The 26,267-nt window shown below is 40.6% G+C and overlaps 1 long non-coding RNA gene across 1 annotated transcript in view; it reads left to right on the top strand.

Moving 5' to 3' along the window:
* Positions 1-15,065, top strand: part of LOC132883168 (uncharacterized) — a 50,442-nt gene extending 35,377 nt beyond the window's left edge. Inside the window, exons 2-3 of the long non-coding RNA XR_009654287.1 lie at positions 11,965-12,056; positions 14,999-15,065. This is a non-coding gene — a long non-coding RNA (uncharacterized LOC132883168). The remainder of the gene's footprint in view (positions 1-11,964; positions 12,057-14,998) is intronic.
* Positions 15,066-26,267: the final 11,202 nt, after the last annotated feature.

Raw genomic sequence — 26,267 nt, 5'->3', positions numbered from 1 at the left:
AAGTTAGTGAATCAACCCTGGGCCTCATTAAAAAAAGTTTATTTAATTGTATATTGCAGCCAAAAAGCTTTTTTAAAAAAAATCAAATTATAATCTGTAAATCTGTAAACATGCAATGAATAATGGTTATAATATAAACACGAGTTCCAAATTGCTTTCAGGTGTTAGGTGCTTGCACATGACTTGGCTTGTTAGTTTAAGTGTTGGTAGTTATTGCAGTTTGCTAATGAGCGTAGAGTGTTCTTCTTTAATAGGATCTATCCTATTAAGGATTTACGGTTTTGATCAAAAATGGTATGTATTAGCAGAACTGAGACAGACACTGATACAGGTAAGCATCTGGTCTGTTTTTACATGATTAGTAAGTCCGTTTAGAGGGTATCTACATGCTGTTCCACTATGGGAAGCCAAAACAGCATTTTATTCTTGACGACACCAGGCTTGGAGAGCTGATATCACTCCTGTGATACTGTAACTTGTAACACATGCTCTGTCTGATACCTTGTTAAAGCATAATCCAGGATTGCAAGTGTGACATTGACATCATGTAACTTTAACTTTGTTTAGCTTCGGACTGGTTTATAATGTACACACAGAGCACAGCTTGTTTCAAGTTTATCACAAATTTCTTCCCTACAGTGACTAAGAAAAGAGGCAAAACAGTACTGCTTGTACTTTGCTTCAGTCCTATGCAGTACATCAGAATGCCAAGTATAATAAAAGTAAATAAAGGAATAATGCAGCCAAGCTTTCAACACCACCTGGAATATATGTTAATGTGCTCTTGGATCAGTTTTTTTTCCTTGTGTTTTATGGCTGAGAAAATACTTAGCCTTGTCACTAGGCCACAGGGACATGCTGTTTAACCTGCTTAACCCTTAACTCCTCCAGTATAATACCAATGGCGGAAAAAGAGGAGGAAGCAAAATAAAGTTTTTTTAACCACATGCCTTTCTTTTTGCTGATAAAAATTCCATGAAAAACAAATCATCCTTTATGGAAGGAAGACGAGCAGCCCCATGTACACACTCACACAAGAAGAAGAAGTGGAGAACAGAGTTACACGACTTTACCTTTGCCAGGTGGTTCTCATTGTGGTTATAGGGAAATAATATGCATCTCTGCTCCATTCAGAGATCCAGTACAAAGAGTGGATTCAAAAGCAGGCATTTGGTGATGCCAGGTTTAAGACTCCCGTTGTGTCTTGATGCAAATTCAGCACTTAGCCATAAACACAGGGGTGGTAAATACACAGGAACGGCCAACCGAGTACAGGCTGTAACCACAAAATGTCTTTGGCAAACCACAAAATGTCTTTGGCAGACCGCAAACTGAGAGCTGTGTGTGCTGAGTATTGAATTTAGTATTTGCACAGGTAGCTTTGACAGAGATGAACCATCAGGGCCTTCTAGGCCTTCAAAGAAGGCCCAAACTTATCAGCATTTCAAATGTTATATTTACTTTCTTTCATTCTTTAACTGCTTTCATCATTTCATTATAATTATTCTTTTCTATTTTTAATTTGGCCTCATTTTTAAAAAAAAATCAAATTTGCTTCAGAAACAAAAGGGTTACTCTCCTGAAAACATTAAAATCGAGTTATCCAATGAGATTTTGTTTGTTGTTTGTCTCTAGGCTGAGAAGAGTTTCGAGTTGGCTCACTCATTGGTTAGGACTTCATTGCTGGGACAGAAGGTCATGACAGTGTATGTTTTATGTAGGAAGTGACAGATGAATTAATCAATCAGATATTGATTTATAGTGGGAGGGACCAAAAATTTATCATCATTGACCTTCTCAAAGGCCAACGCTAACTTAACCATGAGTTGGCGCCGTCAGCGCAGCAGTGAAGTCACCTTCCAGCCGGTGTAGCGTTCATCAGTAGTGTTAGCAAATAATAATAAAGCAGTCAAGTCAGTGCTATCGAAAGCAAGTAGGACAGGCTAACGACCGAGAAACTAAGCTTTCTGTCTCCAGACTCTTCTTCCACGCACGCTCGCCACAGTATTTTTCACTCAGACTTAAGTATTCATTTCCCCATGTAATTTACTTAGTTACTTTTAAAATCAACATCAATAACTACACACAACAGAGCTACCTGGCAGTCTGCCGCTAATCCCTTGCAAAATCCTTTGCCCTGTTGCTGTTTTGGTGTGTCTAGCTAAGTTTTGCCTGCGCTGAATTCCCAGATATAATAGTAATAGCTTGCCACTGAGCTCTGATGAAGCTTTCAGAGTTGTTATTAAATTTAGTCAAGTGTAGACGGTTCTGCATGAAATCATTTAACCATTAGGGGTTTATGACGTTTGCATAATTTTATATCTAGGCATGGCTATGTGACTTTTTTCTCCCAATGTGTCAGCTAACTCTATAATAAGTTAAATTACATTTGTTGAAAAAAAAAGTAAAAAAAAAAAAATCAGGATGAAATTTTGACTTGTCCATCATCCATGGAAATTGTACAGTGAATAAATAAATAAAAAAAACTGCAGTAGAGTGCTGGTTTATATTCTAATATAAAAAATAGGGAAAAAACATTTTTACTGTGAAACTTTCCAGCTTTGAGTAGTTTTTTTTTTTTTTTGTATTGTTTATGGAAAGCCATGGGACTCTGCAACAAAAATAAAAAAGATATATATAATTTCTATGATTATATTATATTATATTATATTATATATTACACTCATCTGCCACTTTATTAGGTACCCCTGAAAAAAAACCCTGCTGTTTTATGCAGTTCTCTAATTAGCCAATCCTTTGACAGCAGCACAATGCATAAAATCATGCAGATCCAAATCAAGAGCTTCAGTTAATGTTCATTTCAAACATCAGAATGGGAAAATTTCTCATCTCATTATCTCTAGCTGCTTTATCCTGTTCTACAGGGTCGCAGGCGAGCTGGAGCCTATCCCAGCTGACTATGGGCGAAAGGCGGGGTACACCCTGGACAAGTCGCCAGGTCATCACAGGGCTGACACACAGACACAGACAACCATTCACACTCACATTCACACCTACGGTCAATTTAGAGTCACCAGTTAACCTAACCTGCATGTCTTTGGACTGTGGGGGAAATGGAAGCACCCGGAGGAAACCCGGGGCACGGGGAGAACATGCAAACTCCGCACAGAAAGGCCCTCATCGGCCACGGGGCTCGAACCCGGACCTTCTTGCTATGAGGCGACAGCACTAACCACCACACCACCGTGCTGCCCGGGAAAATTTGTGATCTCAAAGTATGACTTTCACTGTGGCATGGGTGTTGGTTTGAGCCAGATGGACTGGTTTGAGTAGTTCAGAAACTGCTGATCTCCTGGGGTTTTCATACACAACAGTCTCTAGAGTTTACATAGAATGGTGTGAAAAACAAACAAAAAAAAACACTGAGTGAGTGACAGTTCTGTGGGTGGAAACAAATGCTTTGTTGATAAGAGAGGTCAGAGGAAAATGGCTAGATTGGTTTGAGCTGCCAGGAAGGATATAGGACAGGGGTCTTCAATCCTATCCACAAAGGGCCAGTGTGGCTGCAGGCTTTCATTCCAACCAAGCAGGAGCTACACCTGATTTCACTTGTTTAATCATTTCACCCTCGTCTCCAGTCAACAATCAAGTGAGCCTCCAGTTTGGCTGTAATGAAAGCCTGCAGCTACACCGGCCCTTTGCGGATAGGATTGAAGACCCCTGATATAGGAACTCTTTACAACCGTGGTGAGCAGAAAAGCATCTTAGTATACAGCAGCAGAAGACCACATTGGGTTCCATTCCTGCCAGCCAAGAACAGGGATCTTAGAATCAAGAACAAGTTCCTATTAAAGTAGCTGGTGAGGGTATAATGGGGAAAGTGTGAAGTACTAGCAACAACTTGAACCTGCTCCCACATTGTGGATTTATGTTCTATAGTAAGCAGTTTTTAAAACAGCCTTTTTGACATCTAACTCCGTTAGGGTGTTCTATTTTCTCCAATAAAATCTGTTTTAGGTGCTCACATCCACTTGGGTGTCCTCCAGTTTTAGAGAGAGAAACTCAGCCACAGTTGAGCATCAGGATATAAAACTGTCCACACAGTTTTACACACCAGAGCCATACATCTGGGAGCAGAGAGTGTTGTAAAGCAGCATCAAAAGAAACCCTTTTCCTGAAATAAAAGCTTCTCTAGTCATTTTCATTCAACATCACGTGATTTCTCACTGAGGATCACTGTAATACCTGATTATGTTAATTAAACCTTGTAGCTTTCTCTGAAGTAGGCTTTATACTATCAACGTCAAGCTCAACACCATTAGAGAGCATAATAATTCATGAAACAGTTTCTCTGGGTCAGTAATAATAAAAAGACTTGCATTATTTTTAGACAGCGAAAGTGAGTTCATTCTTGTTATACTACATCAGCACATCATTCCCTTACGTATAACTTGGTAATTTATTTAACCAGTAACTACATGATGAGATACAGTAATTACTGTAATTACATGTGTGACAAAATTAGTCAAGTTTATTTATAATGTTTTAAAAAAGAGCAGACGTCGTACAATGAGGTTGATTTAATTTAAACTAAAAACAACAAAGACTTGGACTGAAAATGAAAAGGATGAAAAGGGCAAAGAAGCACAAATTAAATACTTCAAAATCACCACTTACAATAAAAGATGGGACACTATAAAAGCACAAAAACAACCCAAAGCACAATAAAAGACTGCACTGGAATAAAATAATGAGTAAAAAAGACACTGCACCGCAGAAGACTGGTATTTATACACTGCAAGCGGTATGGAGAATAAAATAAGACTGAAGGCAGGGTTTAAAATTGTCAATCGAAAGGCAAGATCTGATCCTGTAAAAGGATAAAATATTCCACAGCCTTTTGGGTATAATGCAAAACAAACAAACAAACAAAAAACATAATTGTCTAAAAGAGACAAGGAAATGTTTTGCTGCTCAATGAGGCCTAGAATTTTGCACTTACTGTAGGTTCCCTAGGATTTTTGTGTAAGTTATCTTTAGCCATTTTCAGACAGGATTAGCTTTACATCAGGAATTGTGTTAATTATTACTGATGTATGTCTGGGATTTTAGTCCTTAACAAAGCTGCAATGTTTGTCATTTTCACAGACTGCACCTTCCTGCAGTACCAGTCAAAAGTTTAGACACACTTACTAATTCATTGTTTTTCTTTATTTTTATGAACTAAAAGTCACATTGTGTCTTAAAGTAATGTTGGATGTCATTTCTCTTTACTTATTTGAGCAGTTCTTGACATAATATGGATTACTACAGTCATGGTGTGGAATAGGGATATTTACTGTATTTTTATTATTTACTATTTACTGTTTGAGCTCAAATGCATTAATAAGGCAAAAAAAAAAAAAGATCGACTAATTCACTTTTGACCAGACACACCTGTTAACTGAAAAGCATTCCAGGTGACTACGTCATGAAGCTGGTTACGATAATGCCAGTAGTGTGCAAAGCATCATCAAGGTAAACACTGGCTACTTTGAAGAATCTAAAATATCAAACATTTTATTTTTTTAACACTTTTTTTTTAAATTGCCACATATTTCCATATATGATCCATATGTTATTTCATAGTTTTGATATCTTCAGTGTTATTCTACAATGTAGAAAATACAAAATATAGAAAAACCTATGAATTAATAGGGGCATACAAACTTTTGACTGGTACTGTATGCATATGACAAGTTGGTCAAAAGAGGTTTTGTGCTTTTTTTAATATATAAAGACATGCCAGGAAATGCTGTTTTCTATCATCTCACTAAAACCAAACCAAATAGACAGAAGGAATCATTTCAGTGGCCAGTGAGATTACTATGTTGCTGTTGTGTGTAATAATTGAATTATACACTTCGATTTATTGTACTGTACTATAAGTACTAGTCAGTTTTTAAAATATATAAATTGTCTTGCGTCGTATTCCGAATCGATTAGTTTTAGATGGAGAGGTGGAGTGACGTAATTATTACTGGTGTATCTCTGAGATTTTAATCCTTTTGGTATCTCTATGGAAATAACCACAGTAATATAATATAGCCGTTTAATTTTTGGGTAAAAATTCAATTAAATCCTGTAGGGAAAAGATGATTTGCACTTTCTCACAGTATAAAGACATTCCACTTCTATCACCTCCAAAACTAAGTATTGTCCAAGCTTAAAATCAAATACAGATGATGTTTCAAAGAACTTGTCAGAAAAGCAACACTTCTGAGGTTTTTCGGTAGGTTATTGAGTCCGAGCACAGGTTTAGGCTACATTTCTGTTCTGGTTATGTGACCAACTAATCAGCAAATGCTATTTGTGCAGCCACAAGACCTACAACAAAAGTAACCTTTAGTGTAACAACCATGTGTTCACTGAGAAGACACACTATAGAGATACTGTGGAGTTTTGCGTCTAATGACAATATTAACATTGTGTCCTAGCATTGACTCACATACAACAGTTATACTGTAGATTCATGGTTCTATGTTAATATAATACACACACTCACTGGCCACTTTAATAGGAACTTGTTCTTGGCTGCAGGAGTGGAACCCGATGTACTCTTCTGCTGTTGCATGCTGAGATGCTTTTCTGTTCACCACAGTTGTAAAGAGTTGCTATGAGCTACTATAACCTTCCTGGCAGCTTGAACCAATCGGTCCATTTTCCTCTGACCTCTCTTATCAACGAGACATTTCCATTCATAGAACTGTCGCTCATTCAGTGCGTTTTGTTTTTCACGCCATTCTGTGTAAACTCAGAGACTGTTGTGTGTGAAAACCCCAGAAGATCAGCAGTTTCTGATATACTCAAACCAGAGATCACATCTGGCACCAACACCCATGCCAGAGTGAAATTCACACTTTGAGATCACAATTTTTCCCATTCTGATGATTGAAGTGAACATTAACTGAAGCTTTTGATTTGTATCTGCATGATTTTATGCACTGTGCTTCTGTCAAGGGATTGGCTGATTAGATAACTGCATAAAACATCAGGTGGTTGAGTGTTCCTAATAAAGTGGCTGGTGAGTGTATTAATACTGTATCCTTTTACACCACGAAAGTCTGGGTCTATTATTCAGAATTGATTTATATGCATCTGAGTCTTTCACACAGTATTATACTTAAATATACTTGAACTTCTTGTGGGATAAATCATGTTGGGATATGTAAGAAGAAAAAGAAAAACAAACCTCTCTGTATTGTGGCAATATAATGCACATGTATACAATATAATACAGTACAAAATGATAGGTTTATGTAGTTGTATAAACAGCTGTTCTTGACTCAGGCTGGTCTTCTAGCTTACTAAATCCCACTTCTTACTCTAGAAGACTTCATTACTTGCGAAAATCGGAGATTTTTGCAAGCATGTTGATCTGTCCATTTGTCCATTTGTTTGTTGGTGCTTTAGCATAGTCCAATCTTTACCAAAATGCACAGGACAACTCACTAGGGTCACACAAAGACATCGTTTTTGGTGGGTCAAGATCAAAGGTCAAGGTCACCAAGGTCAAATCTTGTAAAAACACCTAAACAGCCATAACTTCTGTTTGTTATTTTCGCAAGTATTGTACTCTGCATAACTTTTCATTTTATGGTTTGCTGGTTTAGAACTTGTCCTTTGAAGCAATGTAGATTTTCTCTTTACTGTTGAAATCCTAAGACTCATCCATCAGGTTCATAATTACACATGCCCATGTCCTCAAAATAACAACAAAGCTTTTTTTTTTTTTTCATTTTATATCTCTCCATGATTCTGCTTGCTGGAGATTTCCTCAGTCGCCTCTTTGTTTCTGGAAAGATACAGTGACAGAGAGCTTTTCATAATTTGGCCTCGAGCTTGTCTCTTGTGTATAGTTAACCCACAAAGGATTTAGTCGCTCCTGGAGCATTGCACCTGCTATTATGATAGCATGTTATCAGTTTCAAGGTTTGGAGACACGGTATCAGGAAACCCAGCTTCTGCTTCGAGGTTTTGACCATCATACATGGGGAGTGATAGTGTGTCATTTGCACACAGGCTTTACAAATGAGTAATGAATCAAACAACATTACATGAGCTCTATGCATGGAGAAGTATTAAACTGTCACCTTTGCTCCTCTTGAATATTAATACTAATTCAATTTAAATTTATGCAGGATTATATTATTACAAACATGCCTTCATGCCCCAGGGTCATCACACGTTTTGACATATTTATCAAGATAGAGTACATAGCAACTAAAAAAACCCAAAACAAAAAAAATCTTTATATCCAGTACTGTGCAAAAGTCCTAGGCACATGGAAAAACTGCTGTAAAGCAGTGATGTCATCAAATCACACCCAAGTAGTAATTTTTTTCTACATTTGTTATAATTAACATTTTTTGATCTGAAAAGTTGTCTATTTAAATAATATTGGCTGGTGTTGAGTGGTCTATCTGATATATATAGAACAGCAAAAAACAAACAAACAAAAAACAATTTGCACCTTTAAAGTGGTAGGCATGTTGTGTAAATCAAATGGTGCTAACCCTCCAAAAAATCCATTTTAATTAGTGTGCTGCACACTATTGTTCTTCTTAAGTTTACTTATTCTGCCTTATTCCGACACGTTTTTTTGGATCCACTACTCCTCCAAGGGCGTTCGAGACACCATTCCAACTCTGAGACGTCGGGCCCGAAGTGGTCTAGTGTGCTTGTATACAGCTTTTGGATCAACGCGCCCGTTCTCTTGTTCTTGTCGTTTTTCTTTTTTTTTCCCATAGAGAATGAATAGGGCTCATGAATCGAATCGTCCTACTCGGACACGCTCCATCGCACCAAACCTCATGTCAACTTCAGGCTAACTCCCCCGACACATGCATGCAATCAGTTTTGACCTGCACTCATTTTTCCTTTCTTTTTGCTCATCCCTTTTTCCTCTATAGGCTTGCATTGATTTTTGGCCCCACTGAAAATGAATGGTGTTTCAGGAGAAAAACTTTCACTCTCCATCAATTTTTTTTAACCAAGTGACCAAACTTCAAGAAACTTCACTTGATACCTCAGGCCAAGTCCCCGCACAGATCCATCCCCTCATCTGAGACCTGCACTCATCTTTTCCTTGGTTTTCACGCATCTCTTTTTACCTCCATAGGCTTCCATTGATTTTTGGCCCCATTCAAATGAATGGAATTTTGCTCAGTAACATTTCACCACACATCCACCAAACTTCATATGGCACCTCAGGCCAAATCACCCATCACACACATGATATCGGTTCTGACCAGCACTTGTCTTTGTCTTGCCTTTCATCTGTCCATTTTTTTCTCCATTTTGCCGCTAATCAATGGAAGCTTGACTGAGTCATTCCTCCCTTCCCCCATTGGTGATGATGCATTTGGCAAGGATCTGCTCATTTGAGACTTTGACAGCAAATCAACTTCAACTCAATGGCCACTTTATTAGGAATACTTACACGCACACATGATAGCAATTAGCATATAAGCATTCACGTGTGACCATGCTAGCTGTTAGCATGCTACCCATTACGATATCATGCCTGCTGTTAGCTCACGAGTTGTTAGCATGTTTACCATTAGCATGTTATTATGAGAGCTGTTAACATGTTAGGATTAGCATGGTAGCATGGAGAGTTCGCATGTTTGCTGTTAGCGAGTTCGCCTGAGCATGTTAGCATGCTAACTTTTAGCATGTTAGCTGTTAGCATGTCACCCTCAGCGTGTTAGCATGCTAAAAGTTAACATACTAGCCATTAGCATGTTAGCCTGTTAGCTGTTAGCATGATAGCTGTCAGCATATTAGCCTTAAAGTGTTAGAATTTTAACAAATAGCATGTTAATCATAAGCATGTTAGAATGCTAGCTGTTAGCATGTTATCTATTAGCATGTTAGCATTAACATGTTAACATGCTAGCTTTTAGCATGTTAGTATGCTGTTAGCACGTTAGTATGCTAACTGTTAGCATGCTAGTTGTTAGCATGTTGGCATTAACATGTTGGCATGCTAGCTTTTAGCATGCTAGCATGATAGCTGTTCTGCTACAGCTCAGCAAGCACACTGCATTTTCTCTGCGGAAATGCAGTCTAGTTCCAGTTTGTAATGCGACAAGACAGGAAAAACACCAAGGGGGATGAATACTTTTGCAAAACACTGTATATTAACAAATGAAATGAAGTTGACCAGACAAAACTTCAATTTAGAAATCACTGCTTTCTTTTTTATTTGCATTTTCCATTGAAAACTGTGATATTGTATTGTAAAATTATTACATCACAAATTCACTTCATATTGTTGTTACGCAGTATGCACTAGTCTCCATATGCTCTCCATAGTATATAATATTCTACTCAAATATTCTCATCTTATCTCATTATCTCTAGCCGCTTTATCCTTCTACAGGGTCGCAGGCAAGCTGGAGCCTATCCCAGCTGACTACGGGCGAAAGGCGGGGTACACCCTGGACAAGTCGCCAGGTCATCACAGGGCTGACACATAGACACAGACAACCATTCACACTCACATTCACACCTACGGTCAATTTAGAGTCACCAGTTAACCTAACCTGCATGTCTTTGGACTGTGGGGGAAACCGGAGCACCCGGAGGAAACCCACGCGGACACGGGGAGAACATGCAAACTCCACACAGAAAGGCCCTCGCCGGCCCCGGGGCTCGAACCCAGGACCTTCTTGCTGTGAGGCGACAGTGCTAACCACTACACCACCGTGCCGCCCCTCAAATATTCTGTGAAGATTAAAAGTTTCGTAATTATGAGATTCTGGGGTTAAGTTACAACACACTTGTTTATGGCCACTATAATGTCCTCAGCAGAGTGTTAATCTTTCATATATTCTCACATACCATGTCTCTCTGACTGCATTCAAGCCAACTTTGAAACAACTCTTGGCCATGGAGAGAAATGCGTAAAAGTTTGAATGCAGTGACCTGAAAAACTATGAGTAAATGCATGTTTCTAGCAAAAGTGGCACTAAAATGCTGTTTAACGTTGTGTGTGGTAGGAAAAGTGGTTTGCTTGTTTTATAACAACCAGCACATACGCAGAACGGCCTTTAACTCTGTAAACACTGGTGAGCGGGACTGTGTATTCATGTGGCGAGACTGTGGGAGAATTTATACTGGTCTACAAGTGGCCTGATTTTTTTTTTTTGCTCCAGTGAACAGTGCTTTTTAAAAAGCTTGTCATTGATTCGCACTAAAAGCTTCGTAGTTGTTACACTATGCATGCATGATATTTATATTTAGAACTGCTTCAATTTAATGACATGAACAATGATGATGCCACTGTGCGTTTATGTTGACACATTCAGCCGTTCAGAAAGTATGGTAAAGTATGTCCTGTTTCATGCCTACATATCTCATGCGAGAGATTAAGCGAAGTCTTATCAAGAATGTACAAATCCTGCTGAATATTGTAATGAATTAAGTATTTATTGGTCTTTTGAGCACATCTTATCATCTATCAGTGTCATCTCTGGTTAAAGGCATTGTGTGTTTACATGAGGTTTGTTTGTGTGTAAGAATACCTGTCTATCCAATGTCTTAAAGGGATTTCTTTATTAGTAGTCATACTCCAGCATAATGACCAGCTCCATAGGAAAACTGCTGAGTTCAATAATTGACAGTAAACAACCAGGGAATGTTAATTATGCAGTAGTGGCGAGCTTAAAGGACAAAATGTATTTGACTTGTAATTTTGAACGGTGGCAAAAGCCCACACATGGTTGCATGGAACCGGGCTAAATTTCAGGTTTCACAGTGTAAGGCAAGTACAGGCTTACATTGTAAATTGATGTTTTGGTTGTCTCGTGTTTACCTATCCACAAAGGTATACTTTTGCAGAGCATGATGTCGTCTTTTCGCAATCTAAATAGTCCTTTGAGATTGTAATGACTGTAATTCTTGTTAAATCCAGTTTCAGAATCAAGTGTCTCACTGCTCTTTTGGTCTCTCTCACAGACGTACACACACCAACTATTATAGTAACCATAATGCTGACGGACGCGAAGGAGCTTTTGTGGGAATTCAAAGAGAAAACAACCTAAAAAATGGTATGAGAACATTGTAATGTTATTAGGAAGGTTCTCCAAAACAGTGGTTCTCTAACAGGGGTCAAGGGACCACCTATGTTACATTACAGGCATTCATCAGACTTATCCAGAGTGACATGCAATGTACCCAGAGCAGCAGTTGGGGATTAGGTGTCTTGCTCAAGGGTAGCCATTCCTGCTGGTCCAGGGAATCAAACCGACAACCTTTTGGTCCCAAAGCTCTGTTTCTAACCATTAGGCTATGGCTTCCCACTCGGGGGATGTAATGTATTTATTATTACATTCTAACATAGTTGCTTGAGAAGCCATGGCCGAATGGTTACAGAAGCAGCTTTTGCACCAAAAGGTCACTGGATCACCAGGAATGGCTGAAGCGCACTTGAGCCCTGAAGTGCCCTAACCCCCAGCTGCTCCCCAGCAGTGTTTGTAGTCGAGTCACTAAACCTCAAGCCCAAGTCCAGTCTCAAGTCCCCAGTGTTCAAGTCATTAACATCTCTGCTACTTGACAGACAGGCATCAACGGGTTGTTCTTGACGGCACATTTTCAGAGTGGTTGCCCGTCACTTCTGGAGTCCCTCAGGGATCCATCTTGGGTCCATTACTGTTTTTGATATATGCTAATGACATGCCAAGGTATCTTGAGTATGGGTCGAGCCTCGCCCTCTTTGCAGATGATAGCAAGCTTTATTGCCCTATCGAATCTGCAAGTTCCGTCGCCTCTTTGCAGAGTGACTTGAACTGTCTCCATGACTGGAGTATGGATCATGGCATGCAGTTTAACATCTCTAAATGCAAGGTTTTGCACATGTCAAAGCTGAGATCACGTAAAAGGACTCCAAATAATTATCAACTAGCTGGGAAGGCATTGGAAACAGCCTCTGAAACTTTCGATCTCGGGGTGGTTGTTTCTAATAAGCTCACATGGGCTACCCATATTGAGGAACTTTGTGCTAAGGGAAACAAAGTGTTGTGTCATATGAAGCGTGTTTGTGGGCGTGATATTTGTGATGTATCAACTAGGCAGTTACTGTATATGACTTTAGTTAGGCCAATATTAGAATATGCATTGCCTTTGTGGTCCTCTTATACCAGGGGTGTCAAACCTGATCCATAAAGGGCCGTGTGGCTGCAGGTTTTCATTCCAGCCATGCAGCAGCACACCTGACTTGGCTCATTCAATCAACTGAACTGTCTTCACACAGTCAAATACTTGCAGCCACACCCACCCTTGATTAAAGGGTGGGTGTGTCAGTTGATTGAATAAGCCAAATCAGGGTGCTGCTGCATGGCTGGAATGAAAACCTGCAGCCACACGGCCCTTTATGGATCAGGTTTGACACCCCTGTCTTATACAGTCAAACATTGAAAGCTGTTGGAAAACATCCAGCGTCGCGCCACAAAGTTTATTCTAAACTATCTGGCCGCAGAGTTAACATACAATGACAGGCTGTGTAAGCTAAATTTACTCCCTCTAGAATTCCGTAGGGAGATACATGACTTAGTCCTCCAATTCAAATTCAAGGTTGGAATAATAACAGCAAATTTTGACAACTTTTTGTCACCTGCAACCAGCCATTATAGAACTCGTAACTATGATTTTAACAACTTCCGTCCTCTTACGTCGCATAAGCAAGATTATTTCACTAATTTGTATTTTCCTTGAACTATAAAATTATGGAACACTCTCCCCAGTTATATAAAGCAGTCTATGTCAGTTCCTGAGCTCAAAAATCTACTTCGTAGCCATTATAATTCAAGATTGCGCTCATACCGGGCACCATGACCTATATTTATTTAATTTGGATATTTTTGTTACTTAGTCAATTGACAATTATTTTTTATATTTATTGTTTTTCTTGTTTTTAATCGTCTAAATATGCTTTGCAATGTTTTGTATCTTGTTAAGGGGTTGAATGTTAATTGGGGCTTTGCCCTGTATTATTCTCCTGCCACTTTTGTTATTTTTGTTATTTATTGTGGCAAACCTCAATTAAAAAAAAAAAATTAAAGAAAAGTCAGAGTTGAGTCCACTATTGATCTGAGTTGAGTCCGACACAAATGACACAGCTGTCACACATGCACACTCTCTAAAATACATTGATAGATTTGAGTATTGCTGGTGGCACTAATGTTAAACATCCATATCAAAAACATAACACTCTCACAAACATAACACTCTAATGTGCTTTATTGTAACAAATGCACTTGTGTGCATTTCAAAACCATAACCAGGTTACACAAACATGATGCATCTCAAAAACAAAAGCTTTGATTCTGACACCATGGAACTACATGGCAGGGAACTTGGATTTAATTTGGTGTGCTATTGGCACTTGTGTGCATTTCAAAATGCAAAGTGAACAATCCTCGGGGCATTCTCTACAGGCATTTTAATGCCAGTAACGTTAGTTTGTTCCTGAACATGACATATGACCAGGTGAATGTGCATTCTTTTGCATGAAATTAGTATAAAAATTAATGTAGATATATCTTATGCCAAATTATTATGGCATCTTAGAAAAAAACAATCTGAGTTCTCATCTCCAATTTACGAGCCCAAGTCCAAGTCATCAGTGCTCAAGTCCAAGTCAAGTCATGAGTCCTTAAAATTAGGGCACGAGTCGGACTCGAGTCAGAGTCCTGGACTTGAGTACTACAAGCCTGCTCCCCAGTCTTCTCTAGGTATATTGTACATTGCTCTGTATAAGAGCGTCTGCTAAATGCCATTAATGTAATATAACATTATAGTTAATAGATTGTTTGACTGGTCACTTGAATTGAATGGGTTTAATCCAATAACTGAAAAACAAGTAGCTTGTAAACAATGTCACTTTCGACATAATGCATTCTTTCAGTGGAAAGTTCAGAAATAGAGTCTCAGACTTTAATAAATGCAATCATTTTATATAATTCATATTCATTAATTCCTGTTTCCTTCACAGGGCTTAATCATAGCAGCATCTGTGTCACTTCTTCATCTTAAGAAAAGGAGAAAAAGAGGAGGAACTACTGAAATGAAAAACAGTCAAAATGTTTTCAACCAAGAATATTATGAACATATTTATATATCCGAATAAGAGCAATGTGGCTTTAATTACATTATATAATATCCCAGTAAATTGAACTAAGCTGTTGCTGCAAATCCACTTGAAGTCAGTTCAATAACAGATTTGGCGTCCAATGTTTGTGTCAGGGTAAGTCTTTGATTTCACAAGAAAAAAAAAACAACATTTTGTGTATCTGAAGTCAGAGCAGTCATACAGTAATCGGCATTGCCTGATTTCTATACAAATCAGAGTTGTCAGATCTGACAAGGGTGAAAATCTACTGAAATACGCTGAAAAACAAACATGATTCAGTACTTCAGTAAATATTCCAAAACAAATCTGTGATTTTTACACACAAAGAAAATTGGTAGAAATCATTTAAGAACTGTACTCAATTATTTCATGTTAATATGCACCTAAAACCCAAAGTGTATATTTTCCTTACGTTGCTGGGTTAAAGTTAATATTATTTTGCAAATACTCATAAAACTAGAAAAAAATAAAGCAAAACTTTCAATTGAAGTGGTTACATATGAAAGTGTGGGCGTGCTTTTTGAATAGGGTGACCAAATTTCCCTAGTCTGAAACCAGGACACTTTTGCGTGCGACCATGCTCGTGCACGCACACCTTTTTTTTTTTTTTACTTAAACATGACACTCAGAGAGGTGCTCTTATCATTTTGTTGAAGCTCACATTTATCAACATCTCACATTAAATAAAACAAACAGGCATTTTGTTATCTAGTAGCATAGTGGTATACAGATCAGTTAAATTATGGTCAGACAACAGATTTTGTAATGGCTGAGAATAGGCCAGGCTATGTCCATAGGCCAAATTTAAACTGATTTATTTCACCTGTTTGTGAGAACACCAAGAAGAATGCATATGCACATGTAGGCTATATCTCTAAAATTGTATGCACTATAGCATGAACTTAAAAAGTAGATATGTGATCTCAACATAGCCTAGGTCAGAATCAACCTTACTAACCATTCCCCGCAACTGAATGAATAAAGCAAGAAGATATGTACAAAAGTGAACACTTTAATGGAAGGTGCAACAAGCTGTTCAACACAGCAATATGGCCAAACTGTCAGAATGGTATGTTAAACAGAAACAAAAAAGAGACAAGTGATTTGAGAATATACACTCAAACAAAACAGCAATAAAGGAGGAGAGGGGCGACAGCCCGAGGAAAGCCCCCAGAGGAGCGCACAGCATTTGCAACATAGGCTACCCAACTCAGTACAGGAACAAAGCACAGGAACAAAGCTAAGGTGACTGTCAATCCACCCACCCTAAACAAAATGCATTAGCCTACGTATATTTACAAGAAGAGTTTTAATGTGATCCTGTATATCGGCGTTACCACCGTGGGCTACGGAGAAGGAACACTTACAGTGTGTGCAGTAGGCTTCGTGCGCATTGTTCTGCACCTCTCGGAGGAAGGGGTAGGTGCCCTGTAAATCTTTGGAAAAGGTACATTTTCTTTTCGGCATAATTGCTGCGGCATTACTGCTGCTAGCTGCTAGACAAAGAACATTCGCGCCAGTTAATGTTTATTTTATTGTTGCATGGCAACACATTCTGTTGTCTGGAATAATGTGGCTAAATAAACACCCATGCCACAGGGCCAGGGGGCAGCAACCAGGAAAGTTTGCGATTCCTGTCAATTCATCAAAATAGTAAATGCAGACATTTCTCCGCTAATGATTCCCACGCTGCTCAGTCGCAAACGTCGCGAGTGGTGAAAACCGGGACATATCCGTGTCCCGACAGACTTTTGTCGGGACTCGGGACACACAACCCCAAATCGGGACTGTCCCGGTAAAACCGGGACATCTGGTCACCCTATTTTTGAACCTGATTTGCATATGCAGAACTGATTTAATTTTGAGCATTATGGATGAGTTGGGTAGCACAATGGTGCAGTGGTTAACACTATCACCTCACAGCAAGAAGGTCTGGGTTCAAACCCCATGACTGATGGGAGCCTTTCTGTATGGAGTTTGCATGTTCTCCCTGTGTCTGTGTGGGTTTCCTCCACAGCCTGAAGACATGCAGTTAGGTTAACTGACTACTCTAAATTGCCCATAGATGTGAATGGTTGTTTATCTGGGGAAGCTGTGACAGGACAAGCAAGCCAGTGGTTGATGAAGTATGCTCATGATAGATACAGACATCCTCAAAAAAGGCTGGCAACTGACAAGCCATTTGGCCTTCAGGGTGTTGATGACAGATGGATGGGTAGCTTTCAGTATGGTGGTGTTTACATTAGACCGTATCCGTCTCGTTTTCGTCGCGGATGCACTGTCCGTTCACATTAAAACACCGGGAAATTACTCCACAGGCGGAACAACTTGAATCCGCCAGGGCCCATGTATTCAATCCATTACGTATCTGATCCGGTGCTGTGTAAACATTGAGGAACGAGGATACGCTGTGCTGAGCTCTCGCTGATGTCATTGGACAACGTTACTGTGACATCCACCTTCCTGATTCGCTGGCGTTGGTCATGCCACGTTGGTCATGTGACGTGACTGCTGAAAAACGGCGCGGACTTTCACTTCCTGCTATATGTCCTGAATCACTGCTCGTGTGCTTCACTCGCGCGCTCTGTGAGCTGCGCAGGGCCGGAGTGCGCACCCTCCAGAGGGCACTCGCTGTTCAGGGCGGAGTGATTTGGAGCGCAGGATGCCTGCAGAGCCGAGCGTATCCGTGTATTGGTGTTGCTGTGTGCACGCGAATCATGTATTGGCATTGCTGTGTGCACGCGAATCGTTTTAAAAACATTAATCTGATGATCCGCTGATACGGTCTAATGTAAACACCACCTATGTCTTGCTTTAAGGCTTACAGCAGTTCTTGTGGTGTGGCGCAGTGGTTAGCACTGTCACTTCACAGTGACAGGTTCTGGGTTTGAACCTCATGGTCAATGGGGCCTTTCTGCATGGAGTTTGTGTGGGTTTCCTCTGGGTGCTCTACTTTCCTTCCACAGTTCAAAGACGTGCGGATTATTTTTACCTAATCAGCTATTGGGGTTGCACAAGCCAGTGGATACTTAGTGCTGGTCCTAAGTCTGGGTAGATTGGTCCATCCATCTTACATCTGAAAATCTATGCCAAATCAAAGATGTGGATCTGGATGATCTGCTGTGGCAACCTCTAACAGGAGCAGCTTATGGGGCTATTGTATTATGAAATGTTTAGTTCTGGGTATGACTTTAAACTGCAACCGGTGGTGAGTCTCAGGTCTGGGAGGACTTGAGTATTGGGGAAAGTGGAGTTACAACTTAATCACTATTGCTCCCAGGTTCGCTCTGACCTGGAGTGGTAGCACCTGCCTGGGTTCCAGCTATGGGTTAAATAGTACATCACCAATAAGGTACTGGCAGCAGGGCGTTTTTCGGCGCAATGTGACCGATGAACCCAATAGGGTCAATGGCACACCACCAGATGGCATGCGGAAGAACCACTTAAATGGCCAATGGATGGCATCACTCGGCAAGTAAGTTGTCACTGCGGGACAACTTCCATACCAGTCAGGTCTGGAGGTCCAGAAGGGGTATGACATCACTTGTCTTACCTTACTGTGCAAGGCACTTTGTTAGGAGAGGAGAATAGGAAAGCCCTGTGGTGATGGACAGCCAACAATGATTAGGAAATTTTTTGAAAGATCAAGTGTTTCAGTAATGTTTTCTTGGGTCACCAAGACTTAATCACTATTGATTAAGTCAGTCAGTTTTGTGTGTGTGCGTGCGTGCGTGTGTGTATATATGCAAGTAACTGTCTTGGGTTCTGTCAGTTCAGTCTTTATGAAGGCTTTACTGAAGCACTATTTTTGGTTGAGCCATTTCAGGTAAGTGGCCATTTAGTAGAAAACGTAGAACTGATGAAAGCGTCAGCACAAAAATTAACAATGAAAAGAAAAGTGTTTTGAAAACAGGAACTACATGACAGGACGTCATCAGAGCCAGCCTGGTGGCCTTCACCCTCAGCCTGTTCCGGCTCCTTTCCATTGACTGAAGCTGTTGTTGCAGCTAGTCTCAGCTTCCACCTGGTAGCCTTGCCCTCAGCCATGGCTCAGCTGTGCAGCTGACTGGTGGCCGATACACGGCTAAAACAAGTGGGTGATATGACGGAGGTAAAAAAGACTAAATCCTGTACCAAGTTCTTATTGAATGTTTAACATTTAGTCACAAGAATGGGAAGCTTCCAGCAGATGTCCTTCTTTAGCAATTTTATAGTGGTGGCCGATGGCAGTTTTAGGTTACTATGAGAAAAACCTCAAAAACTCAGTCTTACACACATGCAAACTGACTCAAAATTGTGTGGATTCTAGGACTGCAGTATGCTTTGCCATGTGTGAGGAGAATGTTCAGAGGAAAGCAGCCATAATACAGAATACAAAAAATAATACAAAAAATACAGGAAAGGAAGAAAGAAACAACAACAACAAAAGTTCTGTTCTGGGTCATTGCATAGTGCTACACTGGACATCAATGTGTCTCCGTGACTGAAGTCTGAGGATATGTGTTTATCATGATGTACAATTTATATGTCTGAATGCCATGTAACGAAACGCAGAATACTTGTTTTATTGTTTGCAACTGAGATTGACTTGTTGAAAGCTGCTAAGAGAGGCTATTTTTTCATTATTATTATCATCATTATTATTACATTCATATTTGTCCACGGGGCGGCACGGTGGTGTAGTGGTTAGCGCTGTCGCCTCACAGCAAGAAGGTCCTGGGTTCGAGCCCCATGGCCGGCGAGGGCCTTTCTGTGCGGAGTTTGCATGTTCTCCCCGTGTCCGCGTGGGTTTCCTCCGGGTGCTCCGTTTTCCCCCACAGTCCAAAGACATGCAGGTTAGGTTAACTGGTGACTCTAAATTGACCGTAGGTGTGAATGTGAGTGTGAATGGTTGTCTGTGTCTATGTGTCAGCCCTGTGATGACCTGGCGACTTGTCCAGGGTGTACCCCGCCTTTCGCCCGTAGTCAGCTGGGATAGGCTCCAGCTTGCCTGCGACCCTGTAGAAGGATAAAGCGGCTAGAGATAATGAGATGAGATGAGATATTTGTCCACCTGTTGATATGCTGTCAATGTAGTCTTAACAGAAGCAGCGGTCAACATCTGCCTCCACACTCACTGTATCACAACTATTCTTCCTGCTTGGAGTTTATTCTGAGAGTCAGATATGTGTAGATTTGTAAAGAAGGACACACTTTGTTCATTCGTTCATTCTTTCATTTTCTATACTGCTTATCCATTGTCAGTCACAGGGACGTTGGAGCCAATCCCAGCTGACTTTGCACGAGAGGTGGGGTACACCCTGGGCAGGTTGCCAATCTATCACAGGACCCCACACGGAAAGGCTCCAGGCGGCCGTGAGGTTGAATCCCAGAACCTGCTTGCTGTGAGGTGTCATTGCTAACCACTTTGTTTAATTCTCTCAAATTAAGTTTGTTAAAAATTATAGCACATATCGTTCCCAAAAGTTTACATTTTGTGTGATTTGAATATTTTGAACTGTTAGAGAAATAAAGAACATCAAGTACAAACTTTTTGACTCTTAGATTGTAACTTTTCTAATCAGATTTTCAGCATCCAGGCTGTTAAAAAATAAAGTGGCAAAACATTTTGGAACACTACTCACTCAAAAAGTAGAAAATGTCTAGTAAAAACTAATAAATTTGACCAATGCACTTCTGTGTGTTATGTGGAGACTTTATTTACAGACAACTTGAAAAAACAAACAAACAAAACCAACAACTCCAAACTAACAAACAAAAACCCTAGAGGCTCTATTAAGCCTGGAGGGGGTGTTGATTTGATTTCTTTTCCTGGGATGATTTTAGCATGATTTTGGGGCCAACTGCAAATCAGCATTTCTATCCTGGTGGGTGTGGTCTCCTCCAGGATGAGCCTCCCCATATCCATATGATGAGTGGTTTGAGTAGTAAAAAAATGATGTAGATCATACGCGATGACTTTCACACTCACCAATCTCAACACAACTGGGGAAGCCATGGCCTAATGGTTAGAGAAGCAGCTTTGGGACCAAAAGGTTGCCAGTTCAATTCCCTGGACCAGCAAGAATGGCTGAAGTGCCCTTGAGCAAGGGACCTAACCTCCAACTGCTCCCCAGGCTGCAGTGGGTATGTTGTATGTCACTTTGGATAAGAGTGGCTGCTAAATGTCTGTAATGTAACAGTTGAACAGCCACAGGATGATGTGTTTGACAGTGCTCTCCATCATCAAAACACCAGCTGGGGGAATATTCTTTGGAAGAATGGTGTTCATCACTCCAGTACAGTTCCAGATACTTGTAGACCTGATACAAAAGTTCATTTAAGGGGTTGTCATGGCCCAACAGCTTCCTTTTTAATGACTGACTGAGAAATAAGGCCATACTGTTTTTGTATATTTGTCCAGAGAATCAAAGGTATAAAATAAGTGGTTTTCATTACCTTCACTAAAACTCCATGAACATGAACAAACCATGGGCATCATGCTTCTTCTTCTTCCAGCTTATCCCACTTGTGTGTGGGGTTGCTGCCATGTCCTTGACATGTCATATTAATTGGAGCATAGTTTTATGCCGGATGCCCTTCCTGCCATAACCCTCCCATTTCCAGGCTTAATGACCAACCATTCAGATTAGGGATAAAATTAGCTCATGTTTCAAGTCATTAAAATTCTGTAAAGCTGCTTTGTGACATTGTCTATTGTTAAAAGTGCTATGGACCCTTTTCACGTGACGTCACGACAAACACGGCCGCCATTTTGGACATGTACTACCAGTAGTTTACCACAGCCAACATTGAGGAACGGCAGCAAAGAAAGTGTTTATTTTCAGCAAGACTTCCATCATGCCACTATATTGTTGTGTACCTGGATGTAGTAACCATCAACAAACAAGGCAAGGGTTATCGTTTTATCGGATCCCGGTAGATGCTGACCGACAGAGAAGATGGATAGCGGCATACCAACGCTTGTGTAGTGACCACTTTGTTGGAGGTAAGACGAATAAAATTAGCCAGAAAAGGCATTACATTGCTGTTAACATTCCATTCTAGTTTACTGTAATTATGATCTGACAGCTATTTACACCGGATCCGGTGTAAATAGCTGCCGGAGCCAACGTCCGAGCTAGCGAGCTAGCGCTGGCTCCGGCCGGCCGCGAGCTAGCGCTGGCTCCGTCCGGCCGCGAGCTAGCGCTGGCTCCGGCCGGCCGCGAGCTAGCGCTGGCTCCGGAACCTCGGACGCTGGCTCCGGCAGCTATTTACACTGGATCCGGTGTAAATAGCTGCCAGATCATAATTACAGTAAACTAGAACGTCCGAGCTAGCGAGCTAGCGCTGGCTCGCGGCCGGCTAGCTCGCGGCCGGCCAGAGCCAGCGCTAGCTCGCTAGCTCGGACGTTGGCTCCGGCAGCTATTTATACTGGATCCGGTGTAAATAGCTGCCTGATCATAATTACAGTAAACTAGTAAATACAGTTTTCTGCATCTCGCTCCTTTTTCTTTTATGTTTGTCGCCTTCCTCGCATTCAAACCGATTCGAGCCGAAGTCCACTACATGTCCAAAATGGCGGTCGCTGTTACGAAGGTCACGTGACTGAAAAGGGTCTATAAAAATAAATTTGGCTTGACTTGACACACATTCACACCTATGAGCAATTTAGAGTAGCCAGTTAACCTAACTGCACATCTTTGGACTGTTAAAAGTGCTATGAAAATAAATTTGACTTGACACACATTCACACCTATGGACAATTTAGAGTAGCCAGTTAACCTAACTGCACATCTTTGGACTGTGGGGGAAACCAGAGCACCTGGAGGAAACCGGCATAGACACAGGGAGAACCTGCAAACTCCACACAGAAAGGACCCCATCAGCCACTGGGCTCAAATCCAGAACCTTCTTGCTGTGAGGCGACAGCACCACTATACCACCGTGCTGCCCAAACCATGGCCATTGTTAAACACCATAAACAACCAATCTTAATACAGTAATTACAACTTTTAATAGTAGATGGTTGTTGAACTCAACATATAAAATTAGCCATTGTTTCTTCCAGGGTGCGATTTGTCAAAAAAACAGAAGGGGGGATGTTTTTTTTTTTTTTAATCATGAAACGTCACAAAATTAAGGTAACAATAGGCTAACAGCTCAATAACATCCGATGATATCAAATGAATAACACTAAATGAAAATGAACACTAAACCAGAGATAGTAAATTCATCTTCCTATCTCTCTGACTAAATACACGAACAACACAACACAACACAACAAAGTTCGCATTGCTTGTCGCGTTGCTGTGATGTTTCTCTCCCTCCGGATTAAATGGACAGTGACTCGAAAATCACTAAAATACATGAATACTAAATGAACAGTTTGCTCTGATGGCGCAGTTCACATTGTGCCCAGCTTTCCGATTTAAACTGTTTTTTTCTCATCCTTATACTTCCTGTTTCATGGACTGTAACGGATTTGCTTATTTAGTAATTTTAATACAGAATTTACTTTGAAATTATAATCAGACGACTCTAAATTGACCGTAGGTTTGAATGGTTGTCTGTGTCTATGTGTCAGCCCTGTGATGACCTGGCGACTTGTCCAGAGTGTACCCCGCCTTTCGCCCGTAGTCAGCTGGGATAGGCTCCAGCTTGCCTGCGACCCTGTAGAAGGATAAAGCGGCTAGAGATAATGAGATGAGATGAGATTATAATCAGACACTCCAACGCCCCCCCCCTAAAAAAAAAAATCGGCCGTGAAAAAGGCAGCATCCGCCAAAAGGTGCGCTGTTTGCATCCCTACATAGAACGCAAAGATATTGTTATTATCTACAATGTATCTATTTGCTGGGGACGTTCGTGAACATCAAAGCTGCCACTTCGGGTCATTTTGAAAGTGAGTGCAATGTAGACCATAGAAAACTGTGTCACAACATGCCTGTCATGTCAACTTTTTTTTTGGTTTGTTTGTTTTATTGACGGGGTTGTCCCTGAGGATTTTTTTTCAGCAGAGATAAAAACCAGAGGGGGGGATGATCCCCACCATCCCCCCCAGCAAATCGCACCCAGTTTTCTTCTATCCATAACCAGCCGAAACCAAAACCTTGATTCATCTTTTTCTTCTTGCTCCTATCATTATTGCATTACATTACATTACAGGCATTTAGCAGATGCTCTTATCCAGAGTGACATACAACATATTCAGAGCAGCCTGGGGAGCAGTTGGGGGTTCGGTGCCTTGCTCAAGGGCACGTCGGCCATTCCTGATGGTCCAGGGAATTGAACCGGCAACCATTTGGTCCCATTATTAACATTCCAAAACACTGCCTTAAGACTTCAATATCTACCTATACTGTCTATACTACTAAAGGAAGGCTATCTGTTTCTCTTTCTGTTCACCTATGCAAATTGACATGGCTGGATGCACATACTCCATACTTTGCACATGGATTAGTGACACCCCAGAGGGGCCCAAGACAACATTTTCAATTTTCCAAAACATGGGATTAGTACTAATCCAACACACTATTCATTTCCCATATGCTACATGCTCATGCTAACACACTGCACACAGCCTCGGTGGGGAATCCCCTCCCCCACTCACCTGAGAGTTTCGATTGTAAGGGACCTCACAATCAGCACTCCTCACCTGAGACTTCTGCTACGGCCAAGTCTATGTCACTGAGGAGACGCGGGGAGCGATTTATATCATTTTGGCAGAACACAGTGAAAACATATATATCACATGTGTCCACTCAACTCTCCACTGGGCCTTCTAGACCTGTGTTCTACAAAGGTACCATTCAGAGGAAATCATATTCATGGGCAATAACTACTAGTACTAACTAAAGCAATGGCAACAGCATACTGTATAATGTTCTTGAACTAAATAAACCACCACATGATTCATAAAACAATCTTATTTCCTATACTATAATTCTTGTTGATGTTATTCATCTTCCTAAAGTGACGTTGCACCTAATCTTTACCACCCGTCAGTTCTTCACAGAGCACCGGAAGGGACTTGTGAGTTTATTTCCCTTTGTCAACCTGGCCGGTCTTCAAGTTCATTAGAGAGCTCTTTTGTCTGGCGTTATATAATTCAGTATTCATTTATAATGCAAGGACATTTCCGCACCTTCTCTTCCGCATGTTTAATTCGTTTAAAAAAAAAAGTTCCTAACTGGTATAATTTTTACAGAGGACAAAGCTGTTGCTAAGCTCAGGCCTTGACGAGTGCAGTAATGCACCAGATCTCCTCTGGACTCCTCAACATGCATGAGAGCAACTCCAGGCTTCATGGCTTTGTGCCACTGTTTTGGCCGTTCACTAGAAAGTGAACGCTGTGCAGTTTGGGGACTAAAGCTTCTGTGGAGCATAGATAAAAGGGAGGAAAAGCTCAGGGAGTGGGTTGGGGGTCACAAACCCATAGTGTGTCCTCTCTGATGAACCAGGGGGGCTGTACTGGCACAGATGGTCTAGTGTGTCATGGAGACAAAAAAGCATTCAAATGGATCTCACTCTGATGTTACACAGGCACATGTGAGTGCTCTGACCACTTCCACATGAGCATCCTCACTGGCCGTGACATGTCCAGGTAGCTGCAGTCATGTGATGTAAGCAGATAGTTTACCACATTTAGCACTGCCTTGTTGCGGATTGTTTCTGTTTTACTCCATTACCGTCTACATATAAGCAAGCCACTTGAGTATGTTCAGCTCCATTTCAACTGAGCAGTCTGGAAAAATGATGCATTACTCAATAATGTCGACAACAAACTGCAAAAGGAACCAGCAGCTAATTGAATCAAAATATTGAAACCACATCTGTTAATATTTGAACAGAATCGATACACATCTTCACATCAAAAAGGAAACAAAATACATGTTTTAGGTTTGTTTAAAGATACATTTTAATTATTCATTCATGCAAAAACATTATGTACAAAATATTCAACACCTCACAGTAGGTTGTGATATTAGAAGGAAGGCTAAGATACTTTTAGTCTCAGCAACGGCACAATAAGAACAATGTAATGGAAATGTAAAGGCAGATAGACTGCATGTGTGATTTGTAAGTGTTTCAAATCAACACTTACTGGCCACTTTATTAGGAACACCCATCCATCCACCTGCTGTTTTAT

The sequence above is a fragment of the Neoarius graeffei genome, chromosome 3 (genome assembly GCF_027579695.1).
Source record: "Neoarius graeffei isolate fNeoGra1 chromosome 3, fNeoGra1.pri, whole genome shotgun sequence".
Lineage (NCBI taxonomy): Eukaryota > Metazoa > Chordata > Actinopteri > Siluriformes > Ariidae > Neoarius > Neoarius graeffei.
Note: the sequence above shows the minus strand (reverse complement) of the source record. Positions and strands in the feature narration are given on the sequence as shown.